The 14814-nt window shown below is 45.9% G+C and overlaps 1 pseudogene across 1 annotated transcript; it reads left to right on the plus strand.

The window, feature by feature from the left end:
- Positions 1–6718: 6718 nt before the first annotated feature.
- On the plus strand, positions 6719–8305 carry LOC147342091 (calmodulin-1 pseudogene; annotated as a pseudogene). Its single transcript, XR_015157791.1, has one exon. The product of XR_015157791.1 is annotated as a calmodulin-1 pseudogene (transcript).
- Positions 8306–14814: the final 6509 nt, after the last annotated feature.

The raw sequence follows: 14814 nt of genomic DNA on the forward strand, positions 1-14814 counted from the left end.
GAATTCCAGTCCCCTATAATGAAAAGGACATCTTTTTTGGGTGTTAGTTCTAAAAGGTCTTGTAGGTCTTCACAGAACCTTTCAACTTCAGCTTCTTCAGTGTTACTGGTTGGGGCATAGACTTGGATTCCTGTGATATTGAATGGTTTGCCTTGGAAATGAACAGAGATCATTCTGTCGTTTTTGAGATTGCATCCAAGTACTGCATTTCAGACTCTTTTGTTGACCATGATGGCTACTCCATTTCTTCTGAGGGATTCCTGCCCGCAGTAGTAGATATAATGGTCATCTGAGTTAAATTCACTCATTCCAGTCCATTTCAGTTCGCTGATTGCTAGAATGTCAACATTCACTCTTGCCATCTCTTGTTTGACCACTTCCAATTTGCCTTGATTCATGGACCTGACATTCCAGGTTCCTATGCAATATTGCTCTTTACAGCATCGGACCTTGCTTCTATCACCAGTCACATCCACAGCTGGGTATTCTTTTTGCTTTGGCTCCATCCCTTCATTCTTTCTGGAGTTATTTCTCCACTGATCTCCAGTAGCATATTGGGCACCTACTGACTCGGGGAGTTTCTCTTTCAGTATCTTATCATTTTGCCTTTTCATACTGTTCATGGGGTTCTCAAGGCAAGAATACTGAAGTAGTTTGCCATTCCCTTCTCCAGTGGACCACATTCTGTCAGATCTCTCCACCATGACCCGCCCATCTTGGGTTGCCCCACGGGCATGGCTTAGTTTCATTGAGTTAGACAAGGCTATGGTCCTAGTGTGATTAGATTGAATAGTTTTCTGTGAGTATGGTTTCAGTGTGTTTGCCCTCTGATGCCCTCTTGCAACACCTACCATCTTACTTGGGTTTTTCTTACCTTGGGCGTGGGGTATCTCTTCACGGCTGCTCCAGCAAAGTGCAGCCATTGCTCTTTACCTTGGACGAGGGGTATCTCCTCACTGCCGCCCTTCCTGACCTTCAACGTGGGATAGCTCCTCTAGGCCCTCCTGCTCCCATGCAGCCACGGCTCCTTGGACGTGGGGTTGGTCCTCCTGGCCACCGCCCCTGGCCTCGGACATGGGGGTGTGGGGTAGCTCCTCCCGCCCACCGCCTCTGGCCTCAGTGAGGTTCGTGACATTGTACAGGAGACAGGGATCAAGACCATCCCCATGGAAAAGAAATGCAAAAAAAGTAAAATGGCTGTCTGGGGAGGCCTTACAAATAGCTGTGAAAAGAAGAGAAGCGAAAAGCAAAGGAGAAAAGGAAAGATAAAAACATCTGAATGCAGAGTTCCAAAGAATGGCAAGAAGAGATAAGAAAGCCTTCTTCAGTGATCAATGCAAAGAAATAGAGGAAAACAACAGAATGGGAAAGACTAGAGATCTCTTCAAGAAAATCAGAGATACCAAAGGAACATTTCATGCAAAGATGGGCTTGATAAAGGACAGAAATGGTATGGACCTGACAGAAGCAGAAGACATTAAGAAGAGATGGCAAGAATACACAGAAGAACTGTACAAAAAAGATCTTCACGACCCAGATAATCACAATGGTGTGATCACTGACCTAGAGCCAGACATCCTGGAATGTGAAGTCAAGTGGGCCTTAGAAAGCATCACTACGAACAAAGCTAGTGGAGGTGATGGAATTCCAGTTGAGCTATTCCAAATCCTGAAAGATGATGCTGTGAAAGTGCTGCACTCAATGTGCCAGCAAATTTGGAAAACTCAGCAGTGGCCACAGGACTGGAAAAGGTCAGTTTTCATTCCAATCCCAAAGAAAGGCAATGCCAAAGAATGCTTAAACTACTGCACAATTGCACTCATCTCACACGCTAGTCAAGTAATGCTCAAAATTCTCCAAGCCAGGCTTCAGCAATATGTGAACCGTGCACTTCCTGATGTTCAAGCTGGTTTTAGAAAAGGCAGAGGAACCAGAGATCAAATTGCCAACATCCGCTGGATCATGGAAAAAGCAAGAGGGTTCCAGAAAAACATCTATTTCTGCTTTATTGACTATGCCAAAGCCTTTGACTGTGTGGATCACAATAAACTGTGGAAAACTCTTCAAGAGATGGGAATACCAGACCACTTGACCTGCCTCTTGAGAAATTTGTATGCAGGTCAGGAAGCAACAGTTAGAACTGGACATGGAACAACAGACTGGTTCCAAATAGGAAAAGGAGTTCGTCAAGGCTGTATATTGTCACCCTGTTTATGTAACTTATATGCAGGGTACATCATGAGAAACGCTGGACTGGAAGAAACACAAGCTGGAATCAAGATTACTGGGAGAAATATCAATAACCTCAGATATGCAGATGACACCACCCTTATAGCAGAAAGTGAAGAAGAGCTAAAAAGCCTCTTGATGAAAGTGAAAGTGGAGAGTGAAAAAGTTGGCTTAAAGCTCAACATTCAGAAAACAAAGATCATGGCATCCGGTCCCATCACTTCATGGGAAACAGATGGGGAAACAGTGGAAACAGTGTCAGACTTTATTTTGTTGGGCTCCCAAATCACTACAGATGGTGACTGCGGCCATGAAATTAAAGGACGCTTCCTCCTTGGAAGGAAAGTTATGACCAACCTAGATAGCATATTAAAAAGCAGAGACATTACTTTGCCAACAAAGGTCCGTCTAGTTAAGGCTATGGTTTTTCCTGTGGTCATGTATGGATGTGAGAGTTGGACTGTGAAGAAGGCTGAGGGCTGAAGAATTGATGCTTTTGAACTGTGGTGTTGGAGAAGACTCTTGAGAGTCCCTTGGACTGCAAGGAGATCCAACCAGTCCATTCTGAAGGAGATCAGCCCTGGGATTTCTTTGGAAGGAATGATGCTAAAGCTGAAACTCCAGTAGTTTGGCCACCTCATGCGAAGAGTTGACTCATTGGAAAAGACTCTGATGCTGGGAGGGATTGGGGGCAGGAGGAGAAGGGGACGACAGAGAATGAGATGGCTGGATGGCATCACTGACTCGATGGATGTGAGTCTGAGTGAACTCCGGGAGTTGGTGATGGACAGGGAGGCCTGGCATGCTGCGATTCATGGAGTCGCAAAGAGTCGGACATGACTGAGCGACTGATCTGATCTAATCTGATCTGATATGCTATCTCTCTGTCTCCCCACGAACCCTGGCAAGGCATGACCTCCCACTATATGGGTGAAAGGTCTCCCCTGATCTTCTGGCTCCAGCACTGGTGACAGACACATAGTAGGCCTTTAAGAAATACATATTGAGTAAATTAATGCATGGATTAGTAGATGCCTCCCCTAGAACACACTGCTGCATCCATGTTGGGAGACATGCATGGTTTCAGCACAGCTACTGCCATCATATGAACTGGAAAACTTCAAGCTTTGCTCCCCTAGACCAGCCTAAGGCTGGGGATGGAGCTGGAGTCTGTTAATAGGACCCCCTCCTCCCAGTCTAGAGGCTTCATATTTGTAGCCTATGCCAACAACATGAGGATAAACTCTAATCTTTAAAGAAACAATCTTCCACTACCTTCCACTTTCATCCTTTGCAAATTGTAAACCAGAGTTTTATAGCCTTTAGTGAGAAGGAAAGGTGGAAAAAACAGGAAAAAGATCTTTAATTCTTCTTGTAAGGGTGCAAATTAATACAATCTTCTGGAGATGATTTGTCCTAAATAAATGTATAGCCTTGGTTCCAGTAATTTTGCTTCTAAGTTTTATGCTAATGCTATGATCAGAAGCACCCGCAAACATGAATAAGCAAGGATGTAGTCCTCAGAGTCTCCTACAAAAGTGAAAATCTGGGGACATCCCAAGGCCCATTCAACGTAAAGTGTCCACAGCATAGACAGTTCATCATGCAACCAACCACCTGAAAATTGTATTTAGTGTTAAAAGAAATCATTACAATAGGACATTGAGAGCAAAGAACAGAATACAAAATAGCATGATCCCAGGTTTGCAGAGCACATGGAAGACAGTGACCCATCCTCGCCAGGCATGTATATGCTAAAGCTTTTCTCTCTGGGTTCAAATCCCAGGACAAGAGTCAGAGGGTCAGAGGCAGGTGACAGCAAGGCCACCATAGGAGCCACTGCAGACCCACGAGGCCCGAGACAGGGTGGGGAGGGCTGGGGAGTGGGGAGGTGCTCACACAGCATCCACAGGTACAGGGACAGAAGCTCTTTGCGGGGTGATGCCTCCCACTCTAAGGAGATCAGACTGGGACCAAGGCAGGAAAGGAACAGGTGCGGATCTGCATTCCCTCCACCGAGTAGAGACAACGCATCACTGTTTCCTCACTGACAAATCCAGGGACAAAAACGTTTTCTTTCCTTCTTTCGTTCCTCCTTCCCTCATTCTTTCCTTCTTTCCACTGTTTTGATGTCTCCTCTGAGCTTTCACCCCCACAGAGCTCTCAAACCCAGATGCCTACACAGGCCATACAGGGACACAGGGTCAGAAACCATGTCCTCTGAAAGCTCCATCCCGACTCGGGCACCTTCTGCAGGTAAGAGGTGGACTCAGCGTGGCCAGACCTGCCTGGTCTCCAAGGGAGGCTAGAAACCCATATCGCCGTGATTGTCTCCCCATTTTTAAATTTCAGTAACCAGTTCAAGTTGTCCAAACCACAGGGTGAGCTGTGGTTTGTCACCATGTGAGACACATGCGAGGAGGACAGAGTCTATGGGAGGAAGGGGTGAGGGGGGAGGGGGTGGGGAGACCGACATTTTTCAGGTGTCCGGGAGCCCACTTTCTGTCACAGAGCCCTGTGTGGGGGCTGACAAAACTGGAGCAGTGACAGCTGAAACCAAGAGGTGGCCCCTGGCCCTTGTTGAGTCCCACTTCATGGGGGAGGGGGTGAGGAGTATACAGCCACTGGCCCCTGCCGTTTTTGTCTCTTGCCCTCAACTTCTTTCCACTATTTTCTATCTTGATGAAATCCAGCTCACATACCTCGAACACAGGAAACTCAATCTAGTGGAAGATGATGAGGCTCAGAGGAGACTATACTACCCCTGGTGAATGGAGGTCAGTGTGGTGCCCTTGGTCACCACCTTCAAAGGGGAGGCTGCAGAATATCCCGGAGGTGAAGGGGCTGTTGGTGAGGGCTCAGCTCAGTATAACTCTCCAGATCTGACATCACTGGGGTGAAAATGAAGGTACTGATGGCTCCTGCTCAACAAGGATCTATCCTGGGACTATTCAGCTCAACAACAAATAGTTTCAACTGATATCAGATCCTGCAACCATAAACTCAGGGGGAAAAGAAGGAAAGACTGAAAGCAAAACACAGAATTTTCTAAGCATGAGGGCCCTTAGATCAGAGTAAGGTGTGCAGCACTGGAGATGGCTGGTAATGTCCCTCCTCCCTCGCTTCTGCATAACCAGTTAATGCCAGCTCTCCCCTCATACTGAGTGCATAGCAGAAACACACAAACATGGGGACTAGTGTCTTGGGTTTGCACTTTGGCTCCTCAGCTCTTTAGCTGTGTCATTATGATCAAGTCCCTTAAGCTTAGTTTCCTCATCTGGAAAATGGGCACCATGACGATAATCCCACCTTGGGGAGGTGTGTGCCTGGGAGGAGCAAGAGACCCTGAGAGGGCTTTTTGAGCTCCTGAGTCCAGAACAAATATTAATTATTCTGCCTCATCAGAGTCAATGTGGTGATTACAGGTAACTCCTGACATCCCCAGTCCTCAATATTGAGTCAAGCATAGTGACTGCTGTTTTTGAACTATAACCAGACCTCTGACTGAGCTGATGCTCCCATTTTCCTGACTCCACCAGGAGCTAAAACACTGGCTCCTACTACTCTCCTCCTCGCCCTTACCAGCCAACCTTTCCTTGCCAAGTACTTCAAGCCAGAAATCACACAGTAAGGAGAGTTGTAAAGGCTTTCAGTTTCTTGTCAGTTTCCCACATCTCCTTAGGGTAGCACAAAAAGCTGTTACCATGGGAACTTGCACAGTTCAGTCTCCAAGGGTTATGTGGAACTGACCTCATTCTGCCCTTTATGTTGAAAGCATTCACTGCTGTCTTAGAAACCTTCCTAAGCCTGCTGCTTAAGGATGATATGTGTTGACTTGATCTAGCTTTTTTTCCCCCCCAGGGTGATTCTGAACATTCAGTCAAGTAACCAGAGATGGGGGTTCCCTGGTGGCTCAGTGGTGAAGAATCCACCTGCCAGTGCACAAGACATGGGTTCCATCTCTGATCTGGGAAGGTCCCACATGATGTGTAGCAACTAAGCCCAGGCATCACAACTACTGAACCTGTGCTCTAGAGCCCGGGAACCGCAATCAATGAAGCTCACGTGCCCTAGAACCCATGCTCCACGACAAAAGAAGCAACCGCAATGAGAAGCCCGTGCACCACAAGTAGAGAGCAGACCTCATCTCCACAACTAGAGAAAAGCCCACGCAGCAACACAGACCCAGCACAGCCAAAATAAATACATAAGTAAAAATTAAAAAAAATGTAACCAAATATTCAGTAACCTAACTTTCCACAGGACTTGACAAAAGCAAGCCACCCATCATGTGCTTTTCCCTTGCCCCCAAACACCATGCAATTGACCTGCCTCGACAATCTGAAAAGTTGCCCAGTACACTCCAGAAGGGAGAATTTTTTTAGTTTTCTTTCTTTCTACAAATTTCTGGGGTTGTGATTAAAATTGGAGATTCCTCCACACTCCCCAGTGATAAATAGTTAAGACAGTCTGAAAGACAGTGTAAAGAGTTCAGGGCTTCAGAGCCCAATTTAACGAACAGTTAAATTGGGATTTAAATTTAATTTAAATCTGATTCTAGATTTAAATCCTATCTTGGCGGCGGCGGTGCTGGGAGCCTGGCTGGTGCGGAGCCGTTAGCGCAGTTGGCGGCAGCGGCGGTCGGCGGCGGCACAGCGCTCAGCGCACACGGGGCCCCGGCAGCAGCTGTAGCGGAGGCGCCCTGCGGTCCCGGCCCCTGCACGGCCACCCTCGCTCTCTCGGCCTCCCTGCCTCGCTCGCACCATGGCTGATCAGCTGACCGAAGAGCAGATTGCTGAATTCAAGGAAGCTTTCTCCCTTTTTGACAAAGACGGTGATGGCACCATCACAACCAAGGAACTTGGAACCGTCATGAGGTCGTTGGGCCAGAACCCAACAGAAGCCGAATTGCAGGACATGATCAACGAGGTGGACGCTGATGGTAATGGCACCATTGACTTCCCAGAATTTTTGACTATGATGGCTAGAAAAATGAAAGACACCGACAGTGAAGAAGAAATCCGCGAGGCATTCCGAGTCTTTGATAAGGATGGCAACGGTTACATCGGCGCCACAGAGCTCCGCCACGTCATGACAAACCTGGGAGAGAAGCTAACAGATGAGGAAGTAGATGAGATGATCAGAGAAGCAGACATCGACGGAGACGGGCAGGTCAACTACGAAGAATTCGTACAGATGATGACTGCAAAATGAAGACCTACTTTCAACTCCTTTCCCCCCCCTCTAGAAGAATCAAATTGAATCTTTTACTTACCTCTTGCAAAAAAAAAAAGTTCATTTACTCATTCTGTTTCTATATAGCAAAACTGAATGTCAAAAGTACCTTCTGTCCACACACACAAAATCTGCATGTATTGGTTGGTGGTCCTGTCCCCTAAAGATCAAGCTACACATGAGTTTTCCGATATAAATACTTGTCCTACCTTAAGGATAAGGAAGCACTTAGTGGGCTCCTGGCAGGCCCGTCTGCTCATGATTAATCACACTGTTCGGGCTGGCCAGTTTTTCATGCATGCAGCTTGACAATTGAGCACAGTCAGGCGTTTGTATTAAAAATGAAAAAGTGAAAAAACAAATTCAAAACCTACTCAGAGGGGTTCCAGTTCAAATTGTTAGTGTAAATTGTAGCCGGTTTACTGAGAAGAGGCGTTTAAAATTGGTTCGCCTCAGGATGCCGTGTGGGTAACTGTCCAGGCGGAGCGCCCCTGCTGCAGGGTGGGCCTCTCTACCGCCCCCTGGCGACCGTGACGCGCTGGCGGTGCGCCCGTCTGTGTCTGCGGCGTTGTCCGCGTTGTGCTGAGTGGAATGGGTGTCAGGCTATCACCATTTATACAAATTTTTAAAAAGAAACTTTTATCAAGGGAGCATCTTTGGACTCTGTTTTTAAAACCTTCCGAACCATGACTTGAAGCCGGCAGAGCAGGCTGTGGCTGTGGACTTCAGCACAACCATCAACATTGCTGTTCAAGAAATTCACAATTTACGTCCATTCCAAGTTGTAAATGCTAGTCTTTTTTTTTTTTCCAATAAAAAGACTATTAACTTAAAAAAAAAATCCTATCTTGACCTTTTACTGGCTCTGTGACCTTGGGCAAATTATTCAGCCTCTTAACTTTGCTTCTTGATGGTAAAATGGGACTAATTTTGTAACAGAATGCTGTGAAGTACAGTCCTTAGGAGGTGGCATTGCTGTGAGTAATTGCTCCTCAGGTAGTTATCAGGCATCAGTTACCCCTGGACCATTAGGGGTTCTGTTCAGCCACTGGTTGGTACCACAGTGGGCCCCTCCCTTGAACAACCAACTGTCAGTGAGTGACCATTCAGCCAACAGTTGCCCAAGTGTGGTCCTCAGACTGAAGTGGTGTATGAGGCAGATCTTGCGGTTCTACATAGGGTCCTCTGGCTCCCCAGCTTTAGGCCAGCAGATGAGCTGGTAGCCCAGGGAAGAGGTTAAGTGCTCTATCCCTCAGGGCTCCAGAGCCCTCACCAACATCTCCCAGCAGTCTTGGGCCAGACTTTCAGGTGATGGTGAAACTCTCCCCCATTCCTGTCTCTTCAACCTAATGGCAGCAGTAGCTAGCCTGGGTCACAGTCTGAAGGACACCAGTCACACATCGCTCCCCCTACCATATTCATTTTGGTGGGCTGAGGAGCCTGAGGGCCGGTTAGGTCCTGGGCACCTGCCTCTGTCAGCAATAACAGCTGGGCTGAGTCTGAGAACCTGGCCCTAAAGAAGCTGCCAACTGAGACCTGTTTCTTCATCCAGGACTGGGACCTGAGAGGGAGAAAATGGTACCTTGGGACCTTGCCCTTTCTTGTCAGAACAGATAATGACATTACTTTGGTAGAGATTTACAGGAACGTCATTACTTTGCTATGCCCTGACCTCAAGAACAAATGATCAGACATCAAGAAGTTTGCAACAATTAACCAGGGCCCTCCATCCCTTTTCCTATGAAAAGGCTTTCCTGAAAGCTTTGCGGGAGTTTGGGGTTTTTAAGGCATGAGCCATCCATTTTCTTGCAGCGCCATGAAATAAACCTTTCTCTGCTCCAAACTCTGATGTTTTGGTATTGTTTGGCCTCACTGAACATCGGGCACATGAACTTGTGGTTTGGTAACTATTATGCATCTTTCATTGCCCTTCCGCAAACTCCAAATGGGTCTTCATACTTGCAATATCCAGGTAACTTCAGTTCAGTTCAGTTCAGTCACTCAGTTGTGTCCGACTCGTTGCGAACCCATGAATTGCAGCACGTCAAGCCTCCCTGTCCACCACCAACTCCTGAAGTTCACCCAAACTCATGTCCATTGAGTCGGTGATGCCATTTAGTCATCTCCTCCTGCCCCCAATCCCTCCCAGGATCAGAGTCTTTTCCAATGAGTCAACTCTTCGCATGAAGTGGCCAAAGTATTGGAGTTTCAGCTTTAGCATCAGTCCTTCCAAAGAACACCCAGGACTCATCTCCTTTAGGATGGACTGGTTGGATCTCCTTGCAGTCCAAGGGACTCTCAAGAGTCTTCTCCAACACCACAGTTCAAAAGCATCAATTCTTTGGCACTCAGCTTTCTTCACAGTCCAACTCTCACATCCATACATGACCACTGGAAAAACCATAGCTTTGACTAGACGGAACTTTGTTGGCAAAGTAATGCCTCTGCTTTTGAATATGCTATCTAGGTTGGTCATAACTTTCCTTCCAAGGAGTAAACGTTTTTTAATTTCATGGCTACAATCACTAAACTTAGGATTAATTAAAAAAAATTACTTCCAGCTAACTCCCTGGTAGCTCAGCCGGTAAAGAATCCACCTGCAATACAGGAGATCCACTTTTGATTCCTGGGTGAGGAAGAGCCCCTGGAGAAGGGAATGGTAACATACTCCAGTATTCTTGCCTAGAGAATTCCATGGACAGAGGAGCCTGGCGGGCTACAGTCCAAGGGATCGCAAAGAGTCGGACACGACTGAGCAACTCAGCAGAGCACATCTCCACCCTTTCTTGAAGCTCACCATCTCCTCCCTCCCTCTTCTGCTTAAAACTCCCTTCACCCTCCACCTGGTAGCAGTCTAAGCACAGCCTGATGTGCTGTCAGGATCTGCCCCTCCATCCTCTTTTTCCACGTGTATGCTGTGCCTACTCTTGTTGTTTTCCAAACTTTTGAACCCCTCAGCACTCAGGACACATCACAGAGGCCATGCTCTAGGGGGAGGAGGAGGGAGAGTTGGGGAGGGGGAGAGCCCTTCTCTCCCAGCTCAGTCTTTCCTTTGACCACAAGGGGGCTCCCAAGGGACCTTCCCTAAGAGCAGTTGGAAATCCAATGCCCTAATCCTTCACCTCTGCTGACTCCAACCCTCCTCCTCCCTCCTGCTCGAACCCCCCACCCCCATCTCCAGCTAGGATTCCTCACCTGCAGTTGTGATGCCTCACCTGCAGGGCACAGAGGGATGGAGGGAGGGCTCTGCATAGTAAATGCTATGTGGTCCTTACAGAGAACCTGGGAGGGCAGGAGGAATCTTTGGGAGAGGGAGCAAGGAAGTACAGAGGCAGCTTACTTCATCTTTGCATACCTCTCTCTCTCTTTTTTTTTCCAGTCACTCTCTTTGGTAGGGGGTTTATAAGGAGGAAATGAGTTAGTTCTGGGGGAGACTAATGCCCTGCTCTCAGGCCAGACTCAATAAAGGGTCATGATTTTCATCACCATGGCTGAGCTTCCACACTCAGTCCATTCCTACCTCTGCAACTCAAGCCCTTCTCACATGGACACTAAGGAGAAAAAACTTCAGATTCTTCAGAGACCACATCAGTCAAGAGAATGACAGGACTCAGATGGCTGGATGGAACTCAGATCCATAGCATTCAGCTTTAATCACTACAGAGGCCAAGAAACAGGTCATCTAACATGTAGCCCTCCCTGAAACTTCCTGAGAGTAAAATGCACTTCCACCATTTAAGAGAAGTCTCTTCATTGTCTGGCCTCTGGCTCTGACTTAAAAGCCATTTTAAGCTACTACATGTGGAACTTCATTTCTTTTTATCCCATCCCAACTGTTGAGATGACCCAGAAAGGATATCACTCTGCAGCTGGCAGTCTCCACCCAACACCACGCTTTCTCATCTGCAGACCAAGTTGAGGAAATAGATTCAACCGTCCTTAAGGAAGTATCAATACAAAGGTCAAGTCAAAGACACAGTCAGGACAAATAACAGGAGTCTGTATAGGGTCACTCAAGTGTATCTGTTCAAAGTTCAAGATCATGAGACTGCTCTTCTTGCTGACCTGGGGTCATTCTAGGCTGCTATAGAGTGGGGGCAGCTCCAGATCCTACACCTGCTAGTAATGTCTGACCCTATAAACTTGTAGGTACAGGAGAGGCGGGTGTGTTGGGGCAACAGTGTAGCTACAGAAAAAGAGAAAACCAGACCAGAACCTCCTCAAATCTCATGACTTAGGCAGAAATCTACAAAGGCCATTACCACACAGGTGAGAGGGGGCAGTTCTGTATTAGAGCTGCAGTGAGCTCTGGGCTCCTAGTGCAGAATATCCACCAGAAGCCAGGCTCTCCAGCAGCTGCCCACCTGCTTTTATCAGACTCAGCCTTCTCCAGCCCTCTTCCACACCCCCCAGAAATATCCAGAGAACACAGTCAGTCAGAGCTCTCATACACTGCTGAAAAATATTTTTTTAAAACCCAGTGTTTAGTATCACATTCAATCTTGTACTCCTTGGTTTGGCATTCAAAACTCTACACCCGTGTACCCAGAGCTGACTCTTTCAGTGAAATCTCCGTCTACTCTCCTATGAGCTGTGGACTCCACCAGCACTCTGTTCTACTGATTCCCAGAACAAACAACATACTTCCAATCACCTGACAAATATTTCACATCTATGAAGATCAATATAATGGGGATCCTGTCCTCTGGGAGCTCACCACTCTGCTGCTCTGTTTTTGCTCTTACCATTTCCTCTACCTGGGCTACAATTTCTTCCCCACACCTTCTCCAACTTGAAAAATGCCTACTGACCCTTCATTGTCAGATATCCGGAAAGCGTTACTTGCTCCTTCTCTGAAAGTCTTCATCCTACTCTTCAGTGATGCTCTGTAAGCACCACATGAAAATTACTACATAGGAATCGTCGTGTTTCTCCAGCAAGACTGAGAAATCCCCAGGGACCCAGTGCATGTCTCATGTATGTCAGCATCCTTGCACTGAGGTCAATGCCTAGTATGCATGAGGTGCTCAGTGAGTGCTGACAGCAAGGGGGACCTTCATGTTTTAGCATACTTAGAGGAGCAGGAACCAGATTTACTCTCCTGCCTCAAACAACTGCAAACCAGACACAATAAATGAAACAGTGTTCAGACATTGGACATCAGGTAGTAGAGGATGAATTTCTGGTGTGTGTGTGTTGGGGATTCAATTGTAGGTGAATTCTATGATTGTCTCAACTCTAGACAAAATTTCCAGGACATGGCATAGGGACAGGGTATCCAACCAGAGCCCAACAGTCTTCCCAAGTTGGGAAGAGAGAGTTGGGCCTGGGTAGCCAGAGGTCACAGGGTAGAGCTACACAGAGAGAACTCTGGAAATCTTCATGACAACCCCCTCCAAGTTTCTGCTGAGTGTTGACAATACTGATCAGGTTTAGAGAGAACAATCCTTGACCCTCAAACTGAGCCAAGATTAATTTGTGTCCTCACCTACTGGAGTAGCTGCTGCTGCTAAGTCGCTTCAGTCGTGTTCGACTCTGTGCGACCCCATAGACGGCAACCTACCAGACCCCGCCGTCCCTGGGATTCTCCAGGCAAGAACACTGGAGTGGGTTGCCATTTCCTCCTCCAATGCATGAAAGTGAAAAGTGAAAGTGAAGTCGCTCAGTCGTGTCCGACTCTTAGCGACCCCATGGACTGCGGCCTACCAGGCTTCTCCGTCCATGGGATTTTCCAGGCAAGAGTACTGGAGTGGGGTGCCATTGGAGTTACCTCCTAATTCAGATGACATGAATAGAGCATTGACGAGGATATTGCTGTGGTAGTGGGGAAAATTAACTATGGCCTAAAGGCTGGTATGATCTCAGCTAACAAAGCTGAACAGCAAGCCTTCAAAGGATCAAACTGCTTTCAAGTAACTTAACAATGTCCCCAAACAAAGCAAGAATATTTATAAAAATATAAAAATATTAAGCACTCAACAGGGTTAAATTTACAGCATCAGACATCCAATTTGGCTTCCCTGGTGGCTCAGACGCTTAAGAATCTACATCCAATTAAAAATTTCCAGATGTACAAAGAAGCAGGAAAATATATTCCATAGCGAGGGGGAACAATCAATCAGTAGAAACACACACAAAAATACAGATAACAGAATTAGCAGGCAAAGACATTGAAATGTTTACTACAACCATGGCAGATATACTCAAGAAGCTAAAAAATATTGAGTATGTTAAGTAAAGTCATGGAAAATATAAAAGGATCCACATCAAACACCTAGAAATGGATAAAAGTATACTGGATGGATGTAATAGCAAATTAGATACAACAAAAGAAAAAAATCAGTGAACTTGAAGAAATAGCGACTGAAACTATGCAAAACACCCATAAGTTAAAAAAAAAAGAAAATAAACTGTGGGGAAAAAATAAACAGCATCAGAGAGCTTTGAAGCAACTTTAAGAATACTAAAATGTATGTAGCTGGAGTCCCCAAAGAAGTGAGAGACAAGAGAACAGAGAAAATAGCTGAAGAACTATTGACTGAAAAGTTTCCAAAATTGATGAAAGCTTTAAACCCACATATAGAAAAACTCAACCAACTAAAGCACAAGAAATATGAAAACTACACCAGACACATCATAATTCAGTCATTTAAAACAAGTAATAAAAGAAATATAGTGAGAAGGAGGTAAAAAAAAGACAAGGACAGAAGAACTAAAATAACAATAGCAGATTTAAAAAATTTTACATTTATTTTTAATTTTTTAATTTTATTTTTTAACTTCACAATTCATGTTGATATATGGCAAAACATTTATTTATTTTAATTGGAGGTTAATTAATTTATACTATTGTAGTGGTTTTCACCATACATTGACATGAATCAGTCATGGGTGTACATATGTTCCCCATCCTAAAAACCCTTCTCACCTCTCTTTCCACACCATTCCTCAGGGTGATCCCAGTGCACTGGCCCTGAGCCCCTGTCTCATGCACCAAACCTGGACTGGCAATCTATTTCACATATGGTAATATACATGTTTCAGTGCAATTCTCTCAAATCATCCCACCCTCACCTTCTCCCACAGAGTCCAAAAGTCTGTTCTTCACATCTGTGTCTCTTTTGCTGTCTCGAATATAGGGTCGTTGTTACCATCTTTCTAAATTCCATATATATACCTTAATAAACTATATTGGTGTTTTTCTTTCTGACTTACTTCACTCTGTATAATAGGCTCCAGTTTCATCCACCTCATTAGAGCTGATTCAAATTCATTCTTTTTAATAGCTGAGTTATATTCCATTGTGTATAAGTACCACAGCTTTCTTATTCATTCGTCTCCAATGGACAT

Source organism: Bos grunniens, chromosome 29, assembly GCF_055505025.1.
Source record: "Bos grunniens cultivar Pamir isolate PY7600 chromosome 29, Bosgru_T2T1.0, whole genome shotgun sequence".
NCBI classification, from domain to species: domain Eukaryota; kingdom Metazoa; phylum Chordata; class Mammalia; order Artiodactyla; family Bovidae; genus Bos; species Bos grunniens.